The 27220-nt window shown below is 42.2% G+C and overlaps 1 protein-coding gene across 4 annotated transcripts in view; it reads right to left on the reverse strand.

Moving 5' to 3' along the window:
- LOC123504136 overlaps positions 1–21284 on the reverse strand; it is a 56930-nt gene extending 35646 nt beyond the window's left edge. The window contains exon 1 of one of the 4 annotated variants that reach the window (XM_045254458.1): positions 21142–21284. The gene's annotated coding sequence lies outside the window, so the exon portion shown is untranslated. Of the gene's footprint in view, positions 1–10862; positions 11086–21141 lie in introns of those variants that run through there. The other 3 variants (XM_045254460.1, XM_045254462.1, XM_045254459.1) reach the window with 3 other exon arrangements.
- Positions 21285–27220: the final 5936 nt, after the last annotated feature.

Consider the following 27220-nt stretch of genomic DNA (forward strand, 5'->3'; position numbering starts at 1 on the left):
GCCACACACACCATCCTCCGCCGCACAGCGCTCCTCCACGGCGGCAGGAGGCGGGAGCTAACGGTCTGACGCCGAGAAATCACCGTCACCGACTGCCGACTTCCGACTGGGCGGCTCTGTGCTCATCACGCTCCGCCACGAGAACTGGGCTGAGGTGTGGCGGAGTGGCGCTGAGGGCTGCCGCCTCTATGGACTCCAGCAGTCCTGCTGGTCACACTAGTTGCCTCTCACTCCCACTCCCTGTTGCTCACTCTCTCCCGTACATCCCATCCCCACCAGAGAGAGAGAGAGAGAGAGAGAGAGAGAGAGAGAGAGAGAGAGAGAGAGAGAGAGAGAAATAATTACTATCCCCGTTGAGAACGTTTCGAATTGGCTAGATCACGTTGTCATCGTGCACACACATATGCAAGGACGCGTGTGGTGACCTTTGTGTGTGTAATTCACCTCGGTCGCCTGCTGATCACCCAGCCAGTGTGTATGTGTGTGTGTGTGTGTGTGTGTGTGTGTGTGTGTGTGTGTGTGTGTGTGTGTGTGTGTGTGTGTGTGTACATGGGAACTATTTAGCTGGAGGCAGACCCCTGGCATTTATTAGTCACGCTTGGTCACCTGATCGTATCTTTTCCCTTCTTCCAATGACAGATTATGACAGAGGAACGCCACCATGTAGTCCTGCGCCACATTTGTTCTTTATGTGCCCATTATCATCAATAGAAACGACGCTCCACTGGGAACTAAGGGAGTCGTGACCTGAGAAGAGTTTGTATCATGCATTGACCAGACAAGAGGAACGTTAAGCCAATACAGAGAGAGAGAGAGAGAGAGAGAGAGAGAGAGAGAGAGAGAGAGAGAGAGAGAGAGAGAATGAGGATGATTACAATAAAACAATACCCAACTGCTACTCTCCTCAACGCGTAAGATGGTAGGAGATGCCTTGGAAAAATACGAGAAAAAAATCTTATAATGGTGCGTAAACATTTGTGTAAAGTGATAAAGCGAGCCAGAAGTGAATGCAAGTATGTGCTTTCCCGTACAAAATTCTGCAGTGTTAAGATAGTACGTTTGTGTAGCGAGGAGAGGCTATGTGTGTCAGGGAGGGGTGGGATGGGGAAGGGGGCGGCTCAGGTGGAGGGAGGAGGGCGTTCTACCGTCACGGGGTGGCTAGGATCCCTCCACCGGCCCGGCCCCACTTTCGTGATGCTTGAGGACCTGCAGTTCATCCTCCTCCAGGTTCGTGATGCACAGAGGTACCGCATCACAGACTTTTTTGCAGGTTCTTTGGTCTTTCTCGTTCCGTCGCATCACGCTATGCTTTCCCTCTGCTTTTGTCTTTTATATCTTTTACTTCCATCCACGGTGTTCTTTTTATAGTATCCGAAATTGATCTTATAAATACCTAAATTCTGATAATATTACAATTGATTCTGGCATGTAGCTGGAATAATCTGCATTGTCTACTCAACATCTCTACCTAATAATTGTGTCCTCTCGTCGAGTCGCACTGTGTCCTGTTTCCGCACCCTTGTCACTCAGCACGATACTGGCTTAGAGTGGTGTGGGTGGTGAACGGGAGAGGCTCTGAGGCACTGTAGGGAAAGATTAGCTAAAAAGTCTCTGTTTCCACGCCCTTTTTCCTCCAGCACGATACTGGCCTTGTGTGGTGTGGGTGGTGAACGGGAGAGGCTCTGAGGCACTGTAGGTTAAGATTAGCTAAAAAGTCTGCGCTGGAGTGTAGCATCCGGAGTGGTTGCATGACTGGGAAGCGAGACGGGACAGAAGGTGGAGCGCACTTTCTTGCCCATTAAATGAGTCACCATTGTCTGTACCAACTCTCTACAGTTTACCGGAAATGCCATTATGTTGAAGCAGTGTGTGTGTGTGTGTGTGTGTGTGTGTGTGTGTGTGTGTGTGTGTGTGTGTGTGTGTGTGTGTGTGTTTGTGTGTTTTTGTGTCTGTAAGTGCATATTAAAAAAAAAATTGTGAAGAGTAGGAAAAACAAAACAGAACTGCCCTTTTTAGATCTTAATAATGAGTGTCTTATAAGGGAGTTTAACACTACATACTCTCTTCCTACTGAATATTTCGTGTTCGAAGATAATACTGAAAGGAAACAAAACAGTCCGATATAGAATTAATATTAGTTCAATAAATATACCGGCCGTTTTGTAAATTTCGTTTGATTACATATAAATCACGGCATTTACCAATAGCTTCTAGATACACACAGTTATGACCTCTATTTTGGAAACAAAAAGTGGTAACTCCACCTTTCTGTGCTGCTTCACCTCTTAACACTCGCGGACACAGGCTTCATTTTCACTTCCACCCACTCCACTCCTCTGACCAACTGTTTGTCTCAGTGGAAGTGCTTTCACTCTTTCTCTCTCTCGTCTTGATATTCATCTGATTTTTGCTTTCATCCGTATATCATTATTATTCTGAAACCTCTTCAGTACCATGACATGTTTTCATATTCATTCTTACTATTTAGTGATTTTAAACGACTTCAGAAGATTATGTGGGGATTAAGATAGTGAAGACTCTGGCCATTAATATTCTGATCTTCATAAACTCTTCCTAATGTAAATAACATCGTCTAATCATACCCAAATCTCATGGTAAAAATGCGTCTCAGTACTGAAGGGGCTAAAACTCTCATTCTTCCTTTACTCTTCCTTGTAATTACATGTCTCCTATTCATGATCCCTTGAGAGACTATACAAGTCAATTCCATTCGATTCCTGGAAGAACGGACACTGTGTTTGTGGGTATTTGCAGCTTCCTCCCTCTCTGTCTTCTTTGCCAAGCACTTCTAAGACAAGATGTGACGAATACGGCCGTCTATACAAGTCTGTGATAGAAACTTGACTTCAACACTTGTACGGTAACCTTTCGACTCACCTCAACACAGCATTTCTGGCGTGGTTTTCCTTATGATAATGTTTTGAGTCATACCTCGTTTCTTCTTCCCTGGCCTGAGGGAAGGAAACTTCGTATATTATCATGATTGCGCCGTTTGTGCCAACATCATCAAATGTTCCTCTTTTGTACACTTGTTCTTTAATGTTTCTTTTATGATAATTAGACTGCCTGCTTCAGTGAAGAGATGTATTGTACTACACGTATTAGTGTTCTGATAGGAAAACTTGTAAACAAGCTGAAATTAGGCAAAACACCTCCAGAAAATACGAGCAGTTTGTACCAACATTGGTCACTTCAGGTAGGAGTATGAGCGGGAGCTGTGTGGTAGGGAACCGGTCCTGGAGTAGCGAGTAGCTGCCTGTTTGCTCTAGATCAGTGGTTAAACTTTCTCGTGCAGCGGCTGCCTTTTGTTACGGAGGTAAAGACTAGGAAAATAACAAGATTCGAGGTTGTATAAGTATGAGCCTTACGTTACTTATGTGGTACGAATTAATATGCATAGTTTGTGGTTGAATATTCAACCCAATAGAACACGTTTCATAGTTAAAAGCCAAGAGCAATCGTTGTTTTAACCCCTTCAGTACCATTACGCGTTTCCATATTCATTCTAGTTACTATTTGGTGATTTTCTACAGCTTCAGAAAATTGTCTAATTGTACACAAATTTCATGGTAAAAATGTGTCCCAGTACTGAAGGGGCTAAAGGTAGAAACCACTGGGGATCTGCTGACCACACGTATTTTTTTGTCCATTTCCTTTTACATAAACACATTTCAATATCCAAACTCCAATAACTCCACTATAAGTAAGCAAGTATGTTGAAACGTGAGGCAGATTTCTTAGATATTTCTGAGAGCCTTGACGTGTCACCCTATACCTCCCTTGTCTTCCCATCACGTCTATCATTGAAGCAACTCTGCAGCAAGTACAAATCTCCCCTCCCAGGAACAGATGCATCCGGAAACGCTGGGTAATAAATCTATCTTCTTGTTCAAGGCGTTTTTATGTCTCGTGCCAGGAAGGGAGGCGGCTTGTGTTTCTCGACCTCATTTAGCATTACTTTTGTGAGAGGAAGTGATCTTGTTTGTAGTACTCTTGACTTATTTCTCCTTTGAACCTTCATTCTTGTTCGAGGTGCGTCATAAATTCAGCGTCAATATTGTAACAAGTGAGGATTATAATAACCTAAAATGCCCCCCGTCACAGTGAGTATTCAGATCCCAAGCACTGCACCGCTATCTTTGGAGCTGCCTTGCGACAAACTGCCTTCATGTGTGTATAATGTAATGCAGCTTGTTCGGTGATAATGTCGCTTGAAAATTATGTTTATGATAGTTTGGTGAGGTCTGTTAGTGTCGATGCTGGTGAGACATGCTTTTTATATCTGACTCAAACCTAATCTCCATTTTTCTTTTCCTTATGTATATATGTATGAAGGAGACTGCTCACTGCTTTGACTTTTATATTTTCCTTTGTTTATAAGTGAGAGCTGGTATTTGCCGATCACATGAACAATATATAAAACTGAATGTACTGGCACCACGTTAACTCTTTCAGTGCTGGGACGCATTTTTACCTTGAGATTTGTGTACGATTAGACGATCTTATATATATTAGCCGGGGTCCATGGGGGTCAGAAGATTAATGGCCACAGTCTTCATTATTTTAATCCCCGCATATGATTCTGAAGTTGTATAAAATCACCAAATAGTAAGTAGAATGAATGTGAAAACGCGTCATGGTACTGAAGGGGTTAATGAAGGATACGAATGCTTCTAGTGACTCCATACAGAGTTAAATCATATCGTTTGTTTGAAAAGAGAGATTGAAAAGGCTTAGATGGTGATGACGATGATGATGATGAAGAGCAGGAGGAGGAGGAGGAGGAGGAGGATGTCACGTGATAGTGTTAGTTAGTTCAGAAGTGAGGGAAGCCAAACCTACAAGGAGTGTACAGAATATAAAAAGAAATTGAGATAAACCCATTTAGCTTCTTTTTATTACGCATGAAGTAAAAAGTTCCCAAGAGACGAGTTTCCAGACCTCTGCCACTGTCTCTTTTTGTAGCTCTTCCTCATACTCAAGGAATATAAAACACAGATTCTACCACTACTACTTCTGCTGCTGCTACTACTGCTACTGCTACTTCTACTGCTACTGCTACTACTGCTACTGCTACTGCTACTGCCACAGCTACTACTACTACTGCTACTGCTGCTGCTGCTACTACTACTACTGCTGCTGCTGCTGCTGCTGCTACTACTACTGCTACTGCTGCTGCTGCTGCTGCTGCTGCTGCTACTACTACTACTGCTACTACTACTACTGCACTGCTGCTACTGCTACTGCTGCTGCCACTGCTGCTGCTGCTACTGCTACTGCTGCTGCTACTACTGCTGCTACTACTACTACTACTACTACTACTACTACTACTACTACTACTGCTGCTGCTGCTACTGCTGCTGCTGCTACTACTACTACTACTACTACTAATAATAATAATAATAATAATAATAATAGTACCATTGTTTTTTTACTACTACTTAGTCATTATTTTTTTCTTTCTTCCTTCCTATACCCTTTTCTACTCATTCTTAGCATCCTCACCATCGCCACGTACAAAGACAGTGCGCCTTTCGTCAAAGCAATGATTATAAAGAATGGCTTGTCATGTATAGGGAATCAATATTGCCATCTTTTTCCGTACTGTGGGTGTGGCTAACGGTGCCGCGCCCGTCCGGAGGAGCCAAAAAAAACATATGAGAGCGGACACACCATGGCACAAAAACAAAATATCGTTGAGTTTTCTGAAGCTAAAATTATAATACTGGACGAAAAATTTGGCGCCCACATTTTGGCTAAGTGTAAGAACGCATTGCTCTTTTTTTTAATTGTCATTTTTTTTTCCAAGTTGGAGTTCAAGGGCAGTGTAATCATCAAAGTGGAACGTCTCCGCCCTGCATGACTTTCAAGGTGGATCATTTCAGAAATATTGTAGATGGTTTCTTTCTCCAACTTTTACACTAAATTGTAACATAGTCCGATGAACACCGAAATAGGAAACTTTGCACAATACATTATCGAAACGCGAAGATGTGTGCGTTAGTTTTATGATATTCTTGGTCTGGTTTTTCCTGATCTCGACTCATGCAGCGTTTGTACCCTTCTACCCAAAGGCGGTCTGCGGTGAGGTGGCCAGCTGCTATTTTCCGAGGATCCACCGGGGAAGGCTTCCCTCAACGTGGAGGACGTGGAGGGCGAGAAAAAAAGTTACAACGAAATGGGTGCAAAAGTAAATAAAGCTGTGGCTAGTTTGTGAGTAATGCTTGGACGTTAATGCAGGAGTGCGTTGACTTGAATGAACGCAAAGACACACACATTATTCCTTCATCCAATCCTCTGCAGTCAGTTTTGATTACAATTCTTAAATGTCGGGCATTCACTTAAATCTGTTTCGCTTATTTGAAATATAAAACGAATTGCCACTTGAAAGAAAAGAAAAAAAAAAAAATTGAAAAGCTAAAAATACAATTCATCAGACCAGAAACCGGAAAGATTTAGAAAGCAAGTATATATATATATATATATATATATATATATATATATATATATATATATATATATATATATATATATATATATATATATATATATATATATATATATATATATATATGTGTGTGTGTGTGTGTGTGTGTGTGTGTGTGTGTGAGAGAGAGAGAGAGAGAGAGAGAGAGAGAGAGAGAGAGAGAGAGAGAGAGAGAGAGAGAGAGAGAGAGGTTTCCCTCTAATTATAGCTAAATTCACTCTTAAACTTATCAGAGGACGTAAAAGCCCAGAAGAAGTGGACCTTTAACCGCAAAAGGACCGTCTCCATACAACTTGAATAGTACCAAGACACGAGTGAATCTCAAATTACTGTTCTCACAATCACCTTGTACTTTTTGTGCATTCTTCCTGTTCTTGCCTCAGGCTCAATAATCGGATGTAGGGAGATAAGCGATTGTTATATCCGTACACAAAGGAATGAGGTAATAGGTTCAGGAGCCTCACAAAAACTTTGGAGTAACGGGAGGGACGAAATTCCGCGATAATGAGGAAAGTAGAGAACTGGCAGGAGAGGCTGTAGTGACCCAAACGACACATGATAGACACGAATTCCAGATATCCTAGATGGTGAAGGATTTATTGGTAATTAGAGAGAGAGAGAGAGAGAGAGAGAGAGAGAGAGAGAGAGAGAGAGAGAGAGAGAGAGAGAGAGAGAGAGAGAGAGAGAGAGAGAGAGAGAGAGAGAAACACTATTATTAGTATGGTCATTTTAGGGTCGAGGGAAAAGATGATTGGTTGTGTGTTGGTAGGAGGCCATTAAGAATAACAAAGGTACAATTGGTGAGCTAAAAGACACAGCGTCGTAGAAACGGTGGGAAAGAAAGGTGTCTTCTTTTCACCTCACGTAATGATCGTTGCCTGTGATATCGAAACATGACGTTGCAAAAGAAAGAGAAAACAAAAGACAAAAATAAAAGCAACTAACGGAATTTAGATAGAAAAATAGTAACTTTGGCGGTCCAGAGACGACTCACCTGTACTGACACCATGACCTTTCCTTCCTTACTGATTTAAACTCATTGTTAAGAGACTGAGACCATACACCCACCTTACACCACGTCCCACAAAGCTCTGCAGCTATAGAGAGCGACAGTACTGTACAGCGTTACCAAATATATGTTTCACGTAATCACTTTAACCCATTCAGTACCATGGCGCGTTTTCTTATTCATTCTGCTTACTATGGTGATTTTATCCAGCTTCAGAAACTTATGTGGGGATTAAAATAGTGAAAAGACTGGCCATTAATCTTCATACCTCCATAGATCCTTCCTAATGTAAATAAAATTGTCTAATCACAAACAATTCATGATAAAAATGCTTTCCAATACTGAAGGCGTGAAGTCCTCGTGGAGAAATACAGTCATTGAGTTTTTCCCAGGACGGAGCAGAATACCAAACATGAACACACTGCCTCCAGCTCTCCCTTCACCCAGTTTCGTCTCTGGAACGCGTCTGAGCTCCCTTGGCATTCTGCACCCTTCCTTGAACCCATTACGGTGTGCTGTGGGAAAGAACTAGTTTATTGCCTTTTCTCCCACACTCATTCATCGTACCTTTCTTTTCCTCTTAATATCTGCTACACTACCCCATTGGATTTTATTACTATTACCTGCAAGTTAGGTCGTGATGTATTTAGCAGTATTCATATGACTTACATTCCCGCTCAGAGGAACAATTAGGTTTTTTCATTGACTCTGCTATGTGGATCACTAACTTTCGACTCTACTTCATGCCACTATACAACGAATTACGCTACGTCGTCTCATATACATACAGTACGTGCTGTTTTCGTTCCCTCAGGCATTATACTTCTGCTAAACTTGGGAAATGTTGTCGATTATTATTATTATTTTCATCATTATGGATAGAGAGTAGTTATCTTCAGTATCAAGAGAGTGAAGCCAACATGTTCCTGTGTTCTGATACAATGGGCAGAGGAAGAGAGAGAGAGAGAGAGAGAGAGAGAGAGAGAGAGAGAGAGAGAGAGAGAGAGAGAGAGAGAGAGAATGGCATACCGACGTGTTTTTATGACGGAGGGAGATCGGAATAACAAATGAAAGGTATGGAAACAATGGAACATAATGATAAAGGATCACGTCTGGCGGAGAGGATCGCAGGAGCTACTTAACGTGGAGACTTATGGCTTTACTAATGTTATCTGGAATTGTTGTCGTGCCTTCACTTTAAGAATTCGTGGATCTTTTAATAAAGCATGGACATTTATTGTTATTTTTACTATTATTATTGGTAGTAGTAGTAGTAGTTGTTGTAGTAATAGTAGTAGATGTAGTACTAGTAAAAATAGTGCTAGTAGTAGTAGTAGTAGTAGTAGTAGTAGTAATTCAAGAGTATGTATATCATCCTTTTATCTTGATTAACCCCTTTAGTGCCATTACGTCTTCTCATACTCACTCTGCTTACTATGTGTTTATTTTGTACAGCTTCAGAAACTCATGTTGGGGGATTGAAATAGTGAAGACTCTAGACATTAATCTTTTGGCCTCTATAGACCGTTCCTAATGTCAATGAAATCGTCTAATCGTACACAAATATGAAGGTAAAGATGTGTTCCAGTATTGAAGGGGTTAATAAAGTTCTTTCCCTGTGTCGCTCTGAGTGCTATCTGGACAAGCAAGTCTCACCTCTTCATGGTACACACACACACACACACACACACACACACACACACACTAGCACAAGTATGGTATGATAGTCTCAGTGCAAACACACACACACACACACACACACACACACACACACACACACACACACACACACACACACACACACACACACACACACACACACCAGCACAAATATAGTAAGATAGTTTGGCACATTAAGGGAATAATGGCGACGTGGATCTCGTACATCACATTGACATTGACTGCTTACAGATGATCCTTGTGATAATCTATGTGTGTGCAGCAGGAGGCACCGGTCAACCAGCCACCAGCCACTCTCAGTTACTTCAGAAATGCTTATGGGGTATATCTATCTGTCTATTTGTCTGTCTGTCTGTCTGTCTCTGTCTATCTATCTATCTATCTAGCTAGCTGTCTGTCTCTCTGTCTGTCTCTATCTATGTATCTGTCTATCTATGTATCTTTGTCTATCTATGTATCTGTCTATCTATCTATCTATCTGTTTATCTGTCTATCTGTCCATTTATACACTATACAAATGTGTGTGTATGTATGTATGTATATTAATTCATATTGGTAAGATTATAATGAACTTTCTGCTTTGATTGAAAAAAAAATATATATTTAAACATTTGTGTTTCCATCGTGATGGCAACGGTCTGTCCCAGAATAAGCAAAACACAGGTTACTGAGTAGAAATGAAAGCAGAAGTGTTAACATGTGGTGGTGATAAGATTAAAAGAAAAATCTCCGTGTAAAAACCGCTCACTTCTTGGTAACAGGAGCCACGTCGTAATGTATATATTTGTGTAGGTGACACTGCAGTCCTCGTGAAATGGGCCCTGGTGGAGGAAATTAAGAAAATAATAAGTTAAAGATTATTACTCTCGATATTTTTTTTTTTCGAATTCTTCTTTTAACAGCCACAAAAAAACCTACTTGTTTGTCAGGTATCGGTGAACGACGTTTGCTTTCATTAATCATCATTTTTAACACGAGCAGTTTGGTCTGACCTGCTTAACCTGGATGGTGGACGGGTTGCTCCTGACCTACTGGACCCACTGAAGCGAGGAACCTCCCACCCCATGCCTCGAAGAATTGGTGTGACGGCTAATCTTTTCATCAAGGGTTAGCGCTCTTTTCACAGCAGCATGGTCACCGCTCCTCCTCCCTAAGGCTCAACAGATAACATATGTAAATACTCGCTAAATGAGGACCTTTTGTCTCTGGGAACTCAGTTACGCAACAACCTGTACCTCAAGAATACACTGATATTCGTATTGTCGTTTATTTATAATAATGATAATAATAATGATAATAATAATAATAATAATAATAATAATAATAATAATAATAATATTATTATTATTATTATTATTATTATTATTATTATTATTATCATTATTATTATTATTATTATTTTTATTATTTTTGTTATTATTATTATCATCATCATTATTATTTATTACTATTATTAGTATTAGTAGCAGAAATACTAATGAATTGGCAATGACGGTTGTTTTAATTAACACACCTGCCTTTAGAGTTATTTTTCAGTGGTGTTTCTTGTGGTAATGTTTGACCAGCGCCGCAATGGTATCACTGTTCACGGGTTCCCGCCTCCACCTTAACTGCTAGTGTGTTACTCCAATTTAACACCAGAGATGTACTAGTACTAGTACTTACTTGGCGGAGAGTACAGTCCTTGTGTCCACCTTCCAGCATGTCTTCATTTTCACTATCGTTCATCAGGAACAAATTCACTTTGATGTGTTTCCATTTCGTGCACGTCTTTTACCTAGCACACCGTCGCTTTACACTCAGGGAGACGTTCTTCTGCTCTATCCAGAACGAGGTCAGGCGGGAGACTGGCGCGATCCAAGAACCGGGTGGACTTCTTGTGAGCAGGCCGGTCGGCAGTGGGCCGTATGTTGTGCCAGAGGTTTTAAACCAGACTCAGCTCCCACTCGTCCTTGACCGAGGGAGATCACGTTTGCACGTGCTTGGAAAAAAGTAGCACATTTGCCACTCATGTACTCAATAATTTAAACTCACTGATAAAACACACAAGTACATTGGCTTCCTAGCAACTCGGTGCCAAAACTTGTGGATCATATACAACTTTACCTTTGAGACCTCGTTTCTACCTATCAGTGTGCTCTCCCTACGAATCGTTCACCAATGAGAATACTTTTTCTCAATACTCCTTCGTTGTGATTGGACGGCGTTCGCTCCACCTGGGGTACGTGTCGGGTTAAAGGAGACCAGACCTTTCTGGTTTTTATACGGGTGGGCCAGAGGGTGTCCAGCATAGGGAGGGTCTTCTCTCGCCTCTCCCCGTTAGTTTCGTGGTGACGGAGATGGCGTGTGGTGGCCGCCTGACGTTGCTCTTAATGAACTGGAATTTGCTTTGAGGGTGAATTCTTACATCCCACAATTTAATGCAGTCTTTTGTTTTTCTATCGCTGAAAATATCTACTATCTTTTGACTGACTTATTTGCGATTACGATTATTTAGTTTGAGAGAAATATAATTAGATATTGTCTTTATTATCTTTGTTTTGTAATATGAAAATAAACAAGGCCACAACAATCCACCCCATGCCATCCCAACCTATGCAACATTTTTACCGATCGTGACATGACAAGTTTCCTACAGTTAAAGAACATAAATGAACCGAGACAGACAGACATACAGAGAGAGAGAGAGAGAGAGAGAGAGAGAGAGAGAGAGAGAGAGAGAGAGAGAGAGAGAGAGAGAGAGAGAGAGAACAAGTGATAAAGTTTACTACGATACAATCTAGGCGGCTTACAGGAAGGTAGTAAGAAGGACAGAGGTAGCATATTTCAGACCTGACCTGCCTAGTAATGAACTCTTCTTGCCCTTGGGTTGGTGGAATTACAGAGTATGTATTGGAAGGGCGGTGGGCTGAGAGGCGATCGTTAATAGCATAGGAGGGGGAGATAAGCGTGTTTAAAGGCGGGGAAAGGTGCTCAAGATATTACATTTAAGCCACTTTAGGGGCATTGGATGATCAAATTTGCTACTCACTGGCGATAGGAAATGGTGTAGGTTTAAAGAGGGTGGTATAACAGGTTTGTTCTATTATTGCTCTCTCTCTCTCTCTCTCTCTCTCTCTCTCTCTCTCTCTCTCTCTCTCTCTCTCTCTCTCTCTCTCTCTCTCTCTCTCTCTCTCTCTCTCTCTCTCTCTCTCTCTCTCTCTCTCTCTCTCTCTCTCTCTCTCTCTCTCTCTCTCTCTCTCTCTCTCTCTCTCTCTCTCTCTCTCTCCTTGCTCATCCTTCTCACTGTCTGCGTCTTGTCTTGCTCATATTTCACTTTCTCATTCTTCCTTCTTCTGCTTGATTTTTGCTCTCATGCTTGCCCTTTACCCTTACTTTTCTTTTCCTTCACTCAAGCATTTGATTTCCTCTCATCCTTGCGCCTCACTGTCTGCACTTTCTATATCTTTAGTTCAGACTTTCCACATTTTACTTTCTGACCGCCTGCCTGCATCTCCATGTCGATTAATTTCTTGTTCCTTTCTCCCATAATCAAATCTTCTTCTGTCTCATGTCTCCTCTTTTTCTGCATCACACGGGCCATTAACCTACGCCGTATCACTGGACACATACGGAGCAGGCGCTTCTATGTCGGCCTTGAGAGCCTGAACAGGTTTTTTACCTCTCCCTTACTCTTCATGTGTTCGTCTTACATAAGCACCGGGAAATCCGCCTTTCCCACCTGAACAAGAGGCGTAAGCCCATAGCTATCTTGTGTCTCAGGTTTCTGTCATCGCCACCATTGTGTCGGTATTGGTATTTGTCAGTAAATATGAACGTGTTTATGTAACGCACGTGCCTTAACCACTTCAGTACCATGACGCGTTTTCATATTCATTCCTTTGGTGATTTTAAACATCCTCAGAACATATGTGGAGGATTAAATTAGTGAGACTGTGGTCATTAATCTCTTGATCTTCATAGACCCTTTCTAATGTCAATTAACTGTACACAAATTTCAAGGTAAAAATATGTCCCAGTACTGAAGAGGTTAAAAATAGAAGCAGTACAAGACCATTAGGAGGAAGGGGACCATTACTCAGCATGTGATGGGCAGATTTTTTTCCTATATTTTCTTAAACAGGTTTTACGCTTAAGGCAGGTTCAAAGCAACGTACCGGGCGAATGATAATGCACACACCAAGGCGTTGCTGACAGTACGCGGAGGCAACCAGGATGTTAAGGTTTTGCGTGGACTCCAGGCGTGAGTTGTGTCAGGGAAACGTTATGATTGGGATGGCGTGGTGCGAGATGCGGAAATGTCGTATACTTTTTCATTGCTTTCCATTTCGATTATCTCATGTTAAGGATATTTGTATTCTCCTTTGTCTGTACAGGCGAGAGGAAGGTCTTTGATAATCCAGACACTGAGGCAGCCACGTTGATAGTGACTCTTGGTTATCTTTAATTGTGAGCCTTACAGGGACAACTAAAATGAGAAAGGTCAGAAGTTTAAGCTCGTCCGCAATCCTTAATCTAATTGGAGATACACGAATTTTTTTTTTTTTTTTTTTTTTTTGTCGGGGGTGTGGATTGAAAACGCACATAGAGACTTTAAGAAACCAATAAATTCTACACTACGCATTAGAGGTATTTTGCTAGATAGAGTCATTACAAGCTTTAATCCCTTCAGCACTTGAACGCATTTTTTTACCACGAGTTTTGGGAGGGATTGGAAGATATTATTTAGATTAGGAAAGGTCTGTGGCTACTCATCACTATTTCAATCCCCACGTAAATTTCTGAAGCTGTATAAAATCACCAAATAGTAAGCAGAATGAAGATGGAAATGCGTCATGGTACTGAAGGGGTTAAGACCATTGCCATGCTACATACAGACAATTAGTTGATCTATTGTCATTTTATTTTTCCCTATGTGTTTACTCTTCAATGGGCAGTAAACACTATCATGAATCAGCGTAATGGAGAAAGTTGCAAAGCTCCTTCAGGTCTAAGCATCTTGACTCCTTGACAGATGCATCAGCAAGACCATTAGCTGAATAAATCAGTGCACTTTCATCTAAGAAGGAATGAGAGAGAGAGAGAGAGAGAGAGAGAGAGAGAGAGAGAGAGAGAGAGAGAGAGGGAGGGAGAAGGAGAAAACAAGGACGGTGAAATTAGGGCGTGTGGGTGAGAATGGGTGTGGTCAGGTCGAGAGAAGCTGAGAAAGAGAAAGATGCTTCTGACCTCAAAGAGAAGCGTCTCCATTGGCACGAGGAATAAGAACACGATATCCTTAACATATTATCAAACTTCTTCACATATAAAAACAAACTCTGGCGCTTTTTTTTTTGCCTTGTCGCTCGTCGTTCCTTAGTACAAGCCTGTCTTCCTTTTTCTTCGCTGTACAAGACTCTCTACTCTCTATTCTGTCCACCTTATTAATGCAGGAATCCACAATTATCTTCTCTCTTTCATTCCTCTCACTGATAAACAATGATATTCTCTCTTTTCTTGTACTTCCTTGTGTTTGGCTGACTGACTGGCTGATTGGCTGGATAGATGGCTGACTGACTGAGTGACTGGCTGACTGACTGGCTGATTGGCTGGATAGATGGCTGACTGACCGAGTGACTGGCTGACTGACTGGCTGATTCGCTAGATAGATGGCTGAATGATTGACTGACTGGCTGACTGATTGGCTTATTGACTAGTGGCTTATTCCCTGACTTGCTGGGTGGCAGGCTAAACGACTTTGTGGCGGAAGAGTTCACGATCACCCTGCTCAACTGGTTCCCTTACAGTAACCTTATCTACTCCTTACATTATGGACCACCACCACCACCACCACCACCACCACCACCACCACCACCACCATTATCTCCACAACAACTTCTCTTCACGTGTTCGCTATACGATTCATACTTACACTATCACCTATGAGTGTGTGTGTGTGTGTGTGTGTGTGTGTGTGTGTGTGTGTGTGTGTGTGTGTGTGTGTTTGTTTGTGTGTGTGTGCCAATTCTTGTGAGTATCCCTATTTTCACTCTTCGTCATTATGGAAGGGACAATTCTCAGCCTCCACTCTACGATTTTAGAAACATGTTGAGTGCCTGAGGTGTCATGTCGCAGGTGTTCTTACTTGCCTTGCCCTTCTGCTCCCCTACAGACCTACCCACTGCCGCTTTCCCTGCCTGCTCTCATCTGCTCTGCTTTGCCCGCTCTAATAAGTCCCGGCCTATGAAACAAGACTCATTCGTACCTCTTTGCCCTCACCTGGTACAGCCTGGCCTCTCCTCACCCATCCCACCCCTGCCTCCATCATTCTAGGTCACTTATGCCCCAGGGTTGAGTCAGCAGGGGGTCAATTATATGCGCTTTATATTATCATCAGATCTCAATCATGCTTAACGTTGTGGTAGTGAAATATCTGCTGACGGTTGATTACGTAGAGGAGCAGGGTTCGTTAAGGGACACACAGCGAAGAATGGCATGTCAGTTGTGCGGTTAACTTACTACGTAGGAAATTGTGTCCACCGTGGTCAGATAAAGGCTTGTGTTCTCAATCACATCTGTGCTTCACCTCCACTATGTTCAAAAGTCTTTATTTAAATTGACACTAGTTTTTTTTTAGGTGTTTTTATGGTTCTAGACGCAGAGTGACAAGATTTCTACATTATTAACTGGAGAAACACTCTTGAAAATCCCGCTAATCATCTCTGTGGCCTTAGAAAATAGTCGTGGGGAGAGAGCACAGCGTTTTTTGATACGGACCAAGGTGGTACAGAGGGACGTAATGGGTCGCACAACGCTTGGCTGGTCTTGATCATGCTCTAAGGCGCTTCATAAATAAAAGATGATAAAAAGAAATTTGTTTATTTCGACTTGGGATATCTGAGAAGTCCAGGTAAGAAATATGTGTGCAAATTTTTGAGTTCGTCTCCTGCTATTGTAGATCTAGATGCCTCATTACTGGACACACAAAAAACGACGAACGCTGAAAAAATATACGAAGATATACGCCAAATGCAGTTTCTTTCGTTAACCTCTTTAGTACCGTAACACGTTTTCATGTTCATTCTGGATACTATTTGGTGATTTTTTACAACTTTAGGAACTTATGTGGGGATTAAAATAGTGAAGACTCTGGCCATTAATCTTCTGACCCCTACTAATGCAAATAAAATCGTCTAATCACACCCAAATACTGAGGTAAAAATGCTTCTCAGTATAGAGGGTTAACTTTCCTAGTCATGATTCTGGTTCAGACTTATTATTAGGTTATCGCTGAAGATGTAAAGAAAAGTACTTCCCTCCTATTTTTTTTTTTTTTTTTTTTTTTTATTGCGACTAATGGGCCCCCACGTGATGATAGAGTCCAACACGAGATAAAGGAGAGCGAAAATCACATTACTGGGTTTCTCCACGAGTCTTGTTTTTGCAGAGTAAGCCAAACAGAAAACAAAAACATATGTTACTCTCAAAAACTTTTCCACTCGAGAGAGCATGAAACACACACACACACACACACACACACACACACACACACACACACACACACACACACACACACACACACACACACACACACACACACACACACACACACACACACACTGAATTTGTGGAGTTTATTCTGTGAGGCCGCTAAGTAGCAACGGTATTTAAGCCGCCAGTACTTCCTTGCCATTCCACTACCTACAAAGGCTATCTATTTCCGCCCCAGCCTACCCACTAACTATACTTCTTTCTCTGTGTATCGCAACAAAACCTGGCCACGACCATCTTCGTCACTCGCTGCTACCAAGTGCAAAAAGTTCTATTTTCTTCATGGCAACAGACAATGGAACTTCTACCAAAATATGTATTCAATATAATCAGTGGAATAGTATCTCTGAAAATGTTATTGTAAGGCACTCTTCTCATCTTCTAGTTATACGTAAAATGAATGCAATGAGAGATTTATGATATGCATTGTTGAATTGGGAGATGAAAAGAAACAGCTATATTCGTTAAAATAGCTTATAAACTTTCAGTGAATAAAGTTATGTTATTGATATGAAAACTGAGTGAGTAACCTGTCCGTTATGACATTGTAACTTGGGAGTACACTCACGTTTACCCTATGTAGGAGCACGATTGGGTAAGCCACTGCCCATACGAAGTGGGAGAGTGCAATTGAAATTCTCAGTGTTCGCTGGACCATTTGTTCCGTTGCGGACAAGGAGAAAAAATTGAGGCAGCAGTGTTGGTACGTGATAAAGAGTATTAGATTGGGGAACGTAGAGAGGAATCGAACCGCCCGCGGCACGGACGGCCTACAGTGACCCAGCTACTGACACAAGTAGGATGTCATCAGTGATAATGACACAGATACGTGTGCGGTGCGGCGGTTGTGTCCTGCGCAGGTGTGTGTGTGTGTGTGTGTGTGTGTGTGTGTGTGTGTGTGTGTGTTTAATTCACCTCGGTCGCCTGCTGGTCACCCAGCCAGTCTCCCACATTACGGAGCGAGCTCAGAGCTCATAGACCGATCTTCGGGTAGGACTGAGACCACATCAACACACAACAAACACCGGGAAAGCGAGGCCACAACCCCTCGAGTTACATCCCGTACCTATTTACTGCTAGGTGAACAGGGGCCACACATTAAGAGGCTTGCCCATTTGCCTCGCCGCTTACCGGGACTCGAACCCGGGCCTCTCGATTGTGAGTCGAGCGTGCTAACCACTACACTACGCGGTGTGTGTGTGTGTGTGTGTGTGTGTGTGTGTGTGTGTGTGTGTGTGTGTGTGTGTGTGTGTGTGTGTGTTTCACTGTTTGATCTGCTGCAGTGTCTGACGAGACAGCCAGACGTTACCCTACGGAACGAGCTCAGAGCTCATTATTTCCGATCTTCGGATAGGCCTGAGACCAGGCACACACCACACACCGGGACAACAAGGTCACAACTCCTCGATTTACATCCCGTACCTACTCACTGCTAGGTGAACAGGGGCTACACGTGAAAGGAGACACACCCAAATATCTCCACCCGGCCGGGGAATCGAACCCCGGTCCTCTGGCTTGTGAAGCCAGCGCTCTAACCACTGAGCTACCGGGCCGTGTGTGTGTGTGTGTGTGTGTGTGTGTGTGTGTGTGTGTGTGTGTGTGTGTGTGTGTGTGTGTGTGTGTGTTCCTGTCTGTGGTAAGCTTGGCAGGGCGGATCCTTCTTGTTGTGCCCCTTTGCTTGGGTGTGGTGGCTTAACTAAACTCCAGCTTTTTCTTGCTTCAGTATCTTATCATATTCTTCACATTTACAGTTTCCTTTTGCTCTGTATAAAATAATTTTGTGATATCTCCATTTTTTCCTCCTCAAAGAAAAATATTTGAACTAATTTTCATGTACAGGAATGCTTCAATGTTTTCAGAAAACTGGACTTCGAGTTTCTTCAGCCGTAAAGATTACATGCAGGCGACATGCATTGATAATTGAGAAAATCAGTACCTAAGTGTTTCTTTATTGCGAGTCGATGTATGGAGCTTGGTGGAAGTACGCGTGTAGGTAGACAGGATGGCAGTGTGATGGGCTGCGGTGCCTGAAGATAAATGATAACGTGAATCTTTTTATCTTTCTTTCTTCTCTTTCCATCACCATCATTATTATTCATCTAATTAGTCATCATCATCATCATCGTCTTCTTCTTTACCTTTTCTTGTTCTTATTCTTTTTTTCCTTTATATCATCACTGTTTCTGGCTGATCTTTTATCATCACTCTCTCTTCTCTCTCTCTCTCTCTCTCTCTCTCTCTCCTCTCTCTCTCTCTCTCTCTCTCTCTTGTTAGTGGTAATAAATAAGGATAGCTGGAAGGTATGCTGTAATCTCTAAGTTATAAGTATGATAAGAAGTTGCTCTGGATTTGAATAGGAAGTTAAGCAGCACCAACGTACATGGAAAGGCGACGCAATTTTGTTGTTGTTTATTAATACTTCTATCACTCTGCCTATCGGATTTCCTTATACGATTAGCGCCTTGACAGTCGCATATGTATTTATGAGATTTGCACATTAAGATTGGCAGCGTCTTCAATGTTGAGGCTCTCATGTGAATTGGTTTATCTTATTCATTTAACTCTTAACGGTTGTACGAGAAGGAAGGACTGTGAATATTGTATGTCTAGCGTTACAGGTTACATGCCACTTGTGCTTTGAGGGTGGACCGTCAGTTGTTATGAAGTGGAAGCACGACAGAGGTAGAACACTGTTTCCTCTACTGTCCAAACTATTACATATGTTATAATGCTGTAATGGAAGCACGGCAGAGGCAAAGCACCGTATCTACTGTCCAAACTGTTACTTTTGTTAAACTACTGTAATGGAAGCACGACATAGATAGAACACTGTTTCCTCTACTGTTTACATAAAGCACTGTTTCTCGTACTAGTGTCCTTACTTAACACGCTGAGCAGGATACGAGTATTAACGGGAATCGGGAGAAGATTATGGTGTTGTTGGTCATGACGGTGGCGAGTGGACAGAAAGGGAAGTTGTGTATGTGACTGGTGGTGAATAGAGAGAGAGAGAGAGAGAGAGAGAGAGAGAGAGAGGGGGGGGGGTGGTAGATGCTGTGGTGAGAGAGTGAGGGAAGCCGGCAGAGAAGGAAGAATTTAAATGCAACACGGGTAAGTTGGATGTAAATGTTTCGAGCAGCGAATCGTGTGTATGGAGCTTATACATTGCAACACATCCCTTACAACCTGACTCTTACGTGTTGAGAGTTATGCCACCACGTCAAGTATCACGTAGGAGGGAGGAATCAAGACATTTGTTCCACACTTTTGGCTAATTCTACTTTTCTCTTAGGGAACCAGCATTCAAGTGGGCCTTTTTTTCAATATTTTGTTGCCCTTAGCTGGCTCTTCTCGTATATAAAGAAATATTAAAAACGTATTGCTAAACCACGTACCCGTGATACCTAACTTGTTCTGTGGAGGCCTTCCGTAGCAGGCCTATGGGAGGACGCTGACAGGTGATATATTATTCAAGTCCTTCCCCCCTGAGGCTGCGGTCACCTCCACCTCTGCCCGCCGCGCTCCCTCGCCATGTAATAAGTATCGCTCGCACTGATCATTACAGGATATTGTCTTCGAATTACGGAAATTTATTTATAGACTGGTTGCTAGAAAAAAAAAAACGAAATGGTAGCAGAAAACGTACTTTAACCCTTATCAGTATTGGGACTTTTTTTTATACCATGAGTTTTTGGATGTGATTAGACCATTTTATTGACATTGCAAAGGGTCTATGGAGGTCATAAGATCGATGGCTAGAGTCTTCACTATTTTAATCTCCACATAAGTTTCTAAAACTATATAAAATCACCAAATAGTAAGCAGAGTGAATATGAAAATGTGTCTTGGTCCTGAAGGGACGCACTGTTTATGTTTGTTATCGTATTACAAAGCAATTATTCTTTGTGTCACCTGATGATTTCGACACACCATTAAATTAGAAAAGACCGAAATACTTAATGTGTCTCTCCTTTGCTGAATACAAACTCTCCTTGTGAATAAAGGTGAAGTGGCGTAGTATGACGCGGACGTCTCGGCAGGAAGGGCCTCTAGGGGACAGTCGGCCGGCAGGTGGACTGACCCTTTCACACGCACTTACCGCTTCCATTTTTTCCTGTACTTGTTTGGACTTTGCTCATGAGAAGGTTATTATGACTGATGTAGGGACAGCTTTATCATGATGCAATATTCATTAGAAAGGAAGGGTTTGTCTTGCTACACAACTGACTTTACCTTTCCTTCACACACCACACACAGGTTTTCTTAGTGTTGTAGTTTTTAATCATCATATTATTTCAACATTTATGACCACAGTCTTTTATGCACTTATCAAAAGTACACGCACACACACACACACACACACACTCACACGAGAAAGAGGAAAGGTGAGTGGCAATTTTACTTGCATATAACTTACCACACCTCTCAGTACGATCGTTCTGTGCTGGCGCTAATCCTTGACGCTGCGACAGGTGACACCCCCACGTTGATCACGACACACTGAACGGTTCTCCCACCCCAGCTTATCCTATCCTATGCTCACCCTTACCCGGCACTCAACCTGTGCCTGGTGCCTGCCCTCCTTCCATTCGGTTACGCGCTGTGGCTGTCCTCTCCCTGTTTTGTTTTTTGTTTTGTCGCCTGTGGCTTCAATCACTAAATCGATTCTTAGGTTGAAACGTTTTTTTTTTATGAAGTGAAACGATTCTTTATTAATATCACCTCTGAAATAGTGTATAATGAAGCGTGCGATTATATAGAACACGATGGTACCTGAAAGGTAAATCTGGAAGTATCCGCGAATCATGGCAGAGCTCGTGTTATTGCTCCGCCCACTGTTATGACGTCACTGGTAGAGGCCTGCAACAACCAATGGGAAGCTGGGTCGTCAGTCTGTTTATTTCGTAGTCAAGGGACAGAGGACTCTGCTCCGAGAATATTTATGAACCTGGCTTCTATGTAGTATGTCATTCCTTGTTGCCAACTTACACTGACCTATTTTAGATAATTGCCCGGTGATTGACATAAAGCAATTGTGTCCTGGACTGCGTGACCTTCACCCCCCAGCATCACATGCTGCCATCCTGACGGCACAACAATGGTCATCTAATTCATTTTCTCTGGTGCTACGGAGCCTCTCGTATTTCATCAATGGAATCAATCTTCGACATGAAATATTTAATAGGAAAAAAAAAAGTTATTCAGTCTCCCTTCTGTTATTACCAAGTTCCAGCATTACAGAGAGGCAACAAGGAGTAAAGTCAGATTGAGAGGAGCGTCACCACATAGACATATTTGAAGGTGGGGCCGACTAAGACATGGAATCCTACAGCATCGGTATCGCTGCCACAGTCTTTGAGAGGCGAGACGCGTTGAACTTTGTAATGCACTCACTCTGCTACAAACAAAAATGGCTGGCGCATGATGGACATAACAATGGCAGAGCTATTTACAGTAACACCTCGTGGTATTGATATCACTGTATGGAAGGGAAAAATAAGGAGTAGTGCCCAAATCTGCTTCACCTACATGAATGCTTTAGCCAACATGCAATGGAGCTGGCAATTAAGTGGGCCTTTTTCTTTTTTTCGTTTTATAATCCTCTTGGCCAGTTTTCCTCTCTTACATAAAAATGCTGGGCGAAGGAGCGACTGTCATGTTCCTGCTGGAGCAATATGAGGTGCGTGAAACAGCATATCACCGTCCTGTGCCACCTACAAACGTGCTTATGTCATGAACCCTAAATTTTTTTCCTGTCTAGCGGCTACTGTATTGATGGTATCGGCAGGGGAGGTGTTGGTGATGATGGTGCAGTGATGATGGCGGTGATAAGTCGTGTTTATTGAGCGATTGTAGCATTTGTGCTTGAGGTTAGAACGATGGTTCTGATAATGTTATATACATGTGGTGTGTAGGTAAAGGTGGTGGTGAACTGATATGTCTAGGCATTGTGGTGATGGTAGTGGTGGTGGTGGTGTTAGTGGTGGTGGTGGTGGTGGTCGACTGATATGTGTGATATGGCAGTTACTTCATATCCACTTTGCATATCGTGAGCTGCGAATTGAGTTATAACGTGTTTCCAATGTGAAACAACTATTCATTAATTAAACCATAATAGTCTCTCTCTCTCTCTCTCTCTCTCTCTCTCTCTCTCTCTCTCTCTCTCTCTCTCTCTCTCTCTCTCTCTCTCTCTCTCAACATAAATCTCTTTGCCGCACAAGTTATGAGAGACTGTGGCGATAAGAAAGGAAGGCTTTGGTGCTGGCGACTATCTTCCGGCATTGAAAGTAGCGTGATGGGGAGGGAAACGTCGTGGTGATGGAAGGATGACGACGGGTAATGACAGTGATAAGGGGACGGCATCATTTCCTGTCCCCCGCTCCACCCTTAACCTAACCCCTTTTGTTGGCCAGCTGCCACTACCCCCCTCACACCTGGAGACCTTCTTCCCTGTCCACCTCAGCCTGACCTCCTTTTGTTGCCCAGCTCCCTGTGCTAGGAACCAAATCTCGCGTCCTCCTTAGCTGCGTGTCGTTTGGTCTATCAGGAATGCCGCTCACAACGTCTCCTCTTCATGAAGGGCACCATGGCCGGCTATAGAGGGACTTCTCGGGACATCGACCCTTTAAGATTCTCTGATTAGTTTCCGCTGTCTGTGAGAGATTTGCGTTACAGATTGTAGTGTTGTTGTGATTATTTCAAGGTTCTCCCACATTAACGATTGCATGTTTTAACGCCTTCAGTATCATGACGAGTTTCCATATTCATTCTGCTTAATATTTTGTGATTTTATACAGCTTTGGAAACTTATGTGAGGGATTAGAATAGTGAAAACTGTGGCCATGAATCTTCTGACCTCCATAGACCCTTTCTAATATCAATAAAATGGTCTAATCGTACACAAATCTCTGGGTAAAAATGTGTCTCAGTATTGAAGGGATAAACAAAAGTCTGATAATCTGCCTTACTGTATGTAAAGCTTAAATAGATCACGAGAAAGTATAAACCAAGTGATGTTAAATGAGCGATGGAAGACGTCTTGTTAGGAGCTGTTGGAGAATTCACGTAGTCTTATATAACAGGAAATACACTTTATATACTACACATTGGGTATACAAGGAAGGTCACGTCTAGGAAAGGTATGTAGGGGGAGGACAGCACCGGCCTATATGATGTGTTTGTATCTAGAACAGAGCAGCGACACATCCGTTACCTTAGGCGGCTGGAGCATAGTAATAATTGAAGCTACTGGTATGGCTCGTATCTGAAACACTTCTATGCCTCATTAGTACTATTTTAAAATGGTTTATTTAAGTATACCAAAGTTTTTTTAAGATGTTTTTAGGATTTTAGAGGGAGACTGACAAAATTTCTTCGTTATGAATTGGAAAACACTCTTGAAAATCATCTCCGTGGCCTTGGAAAATAGTGGCGGTGAGAGAGCAAAGCGTTTCTGAATTCGAACTTAAATATAACGCGACAGCTAACTGGCTCACTGCTCATACGTCCTACTGTATTATCTAGTTAAATTACCTACTCTCTCTCTCTCTCTCTCTCTCTCTCTCTCTCTCTCTCTCTCTCTCTCTCTCTCTCTCTCTCTCTCTCTCTCTCTCTCTCTCTCTCTCTCTAGCTGCTGGTCACTCCCCATCCCTGCTCAGCTAATATTCACTATTCTTCTCTTACACATGCTACCGGCTGAACATTCTTCCATGCCCACCTCTAGTTCACGTTAGTGGAATTCTAAAGGGCGCAAAGGGGCCAGTGATGGGATCCTGTGTGTGTGGTGTAGGTCATGTCCATAGTTTGAGTACTGTTGAGCGTGACAGGAAGGGCGTTGGTTCTTGTTTGTGGGAAATATATAGGCATTGTTTTCCTGGTTGGTGATGCCGTAGTTCAAGACGGAAGGTTGGGTCATTAAGCTTCATCTCTCTGCTTTGAGGACTTGAGTAACGCCTTCAGTACCATGACGTGTTTTGATATTTATTCTGCTTACTATTTGCTGATTTTATACAGCTTCAAAAACTTCTGTGGGGGATTAAACTAGTGAAAACTCTGGCAATTAATCTTCTGATCTCCATAGACCCTTCCTAATGTCAATAAAATGGTCTAATAATACTCAAAACTCAAGGTAAAAATATGTTCTAGTACTGAATGGGTTAATATATATTCTGCTTACTATATAGTGATTTTATGAAGCTTCAGAAACTTATGTGGGATTAAAATAGTGAAGACTCTGGCCATTAATCTTCTGACCTCCATAAACCATTCCTATTGTCAATGAAATGGTGTAATAATGCTCAAAACTCATAGTAAAAATGTGTTCTAATACTGAAAGAGTTTAAGTTCTATAGGGGGTGTACTCACGGCTCTCTATTTGATGAGGCAGTTTGTCTATCTATATTTCTAACTAGAGTACGTGTTATTCTATTTTCCATGGCAGCTGTTATTGGTAAGAGCTGCCTTTGATGTGTATTTTGGGTTAATTTCTCCCTCTCATCTTTATTTTCTTCCTCGTCCCTCTTCTTAACCTCTATGCTTTTCATTCTGCCCCCCCCCCTCTCTCTCTCTCTCTCTCTCTCTCTCTCTCTCTCTCTCTCTCTCTCTCTCTCTCTCTCTCTCTCTCTCTATCTATCTATCTATCTATCTATCTATCTATCTATCTATCTATCTTTCTATCTATCTCAATTTGTGTTATTTTTTGTTCTTATTTCGTCTTTACTGATTTTTTTTTTTTTTTTTTAGAAGAGACAGGACACCATTTTGTAGCATTTATCTCTCATTCAGGGTATTGAGTCCTAAACAAGCTGGCCGAGCGAGTGAACCCTGCATGGTACCAAAAGGAAGTAAGTCTCGCCTGGGAAGAGTATGGAAGGGTATGAAAGGTATGGTAGAGCCAGGGACGGGGGGTGAAATAGTATATATATATCATGCATTAGAACTACTACATGCAATCAATCATAGTAGCTGAGTTGTTTATTTTATGATAAGGCTCTACTACTAAAGCTGTTTTGTTTGGGGTGTGTTGTATGTTGAATGTTGCCTTTTTTATGTAGTTACCCATTATAAGACATAGAAAATGGTATTGATTGGCTAGAAAGAAAATGGTATGGAATGATCAACTGAAGTATTTTTGTTTCGCTTCAATTTAATGTTCATTTTTCATAATACGTTTCTTATATTTCTTTATTTATTTTTTTGTATTCGAATTTTAAGACTATAATAATAAAAACATATCTGACCAGGTTTACACACACACACACACACACAGGCCCGGTAGCTCAGTGGTTAGAGCGCTGGCTTCACAAGCCAGAGGACCGGGGTTCGATTCCCCGGCCGGGTGGAGATATTTGGGTGTGTCTCCTTCACGTAGCCCCTGTTCACCTAGCAGTGAGTAGGTACGGGATGTAAATCGAGAAGTTGTGACCTTGTTGTCCCGGTGTGTGGTGTGTGCTTGGTCTCAGGCCTATCCCAAGATCGGAAATAATGAGCTCTGAGCTCGTTCCGTAGGGTAACGTCTGGCTGTCTCGTCAGAGACTGCAGCAGATCAAACAGTGAATCACACACACACTCTCTCTCTCTCTCTAGTAAATAAAAATGTGAGAAAAACACACATAACTTCTACTCTATTAACAGAATCACCACCCCTTAGCTCACTCATAGACATTATTTCCCTTTCTAAAGTTACTGTCCATTAATCAGTACTGTCATTCCCTCCCTTAGTTAACCCTTACGCTCTTTTTCTAGCATTATTACTCTGAGGAGGCGGCTGGTGTGGCGTGGCGTGGCGTGGTGTGGCGTGGTGTGGCGTGGCGTGGTGTGGTGTGGTGTGGCGTGGACTGGGGCAGGAGGGCAGGAGTAGAGTAATTCAGCGTCAGTGGCTCCAAGTTACTGTGGGAAAGTTAGGAAATAAGCCAGAGGGTTTGGAGGCGGCCCGGCCCTCTGCGCTGGCCCAAGTTCAGGTGTTTGCCTCCCGTGTTACGATCCCGCGTGTGTGCTTTGGTGTGCAGGCAGCGGGGAAAGTGTGAAAAATTCGTGGTTTGCTTCCTTATTTTCGTTTTTTTTTTTTTTTTTTTTAATCTCCCGAGGTTCCTTTCCGTCAAGTTAGTAATTTTCCTTCGCAAAGATGCAGTGGTTGGAGGGTAACTCTGTTTGGCTCTTTTCTTAATAGGCTTGATGTTTATTTAGATGTATGTATTTGTTTCCAAGGAAAAATTTATGTTGAGATTGTTGCTCAGTGCACGTCACATGCAAAAGTGAGTCTGCATGACCTTGAATTCGTTGAAGGTGAGGCAGCTCAGGTAAGAAAAATACAAACTGATTTATATTTGGTGAGATAGAAATAATATTCTTCACAAATGTTAGTCTGAATACATCACAAGCAAATTTCGCGCTCCGGTGTACATTAAATAAAGAATTATTCATTTTTAGGAAGAAAAATAAAAAGTTATTTTTACGAAGCGTAGAAAAAAAAATGTGTTACCTGGAGTGAATGAACT

Source organism: Portunus trituberculatus, chromosome 15 (genome assembly GCF_017591435.1).
Source record: "Portunus trituberculatus isolate SZX2019 chromosome 15, ASM1759143v1, whole genome shotgun sequence".
Taxonomy (NCBI): domain Eukaryota; kingdom Metazoa; phylum Arthropoda; class Malacostraca; order Decapoda; family Portunidae; genus Portunus; species Portunus trituberculatus.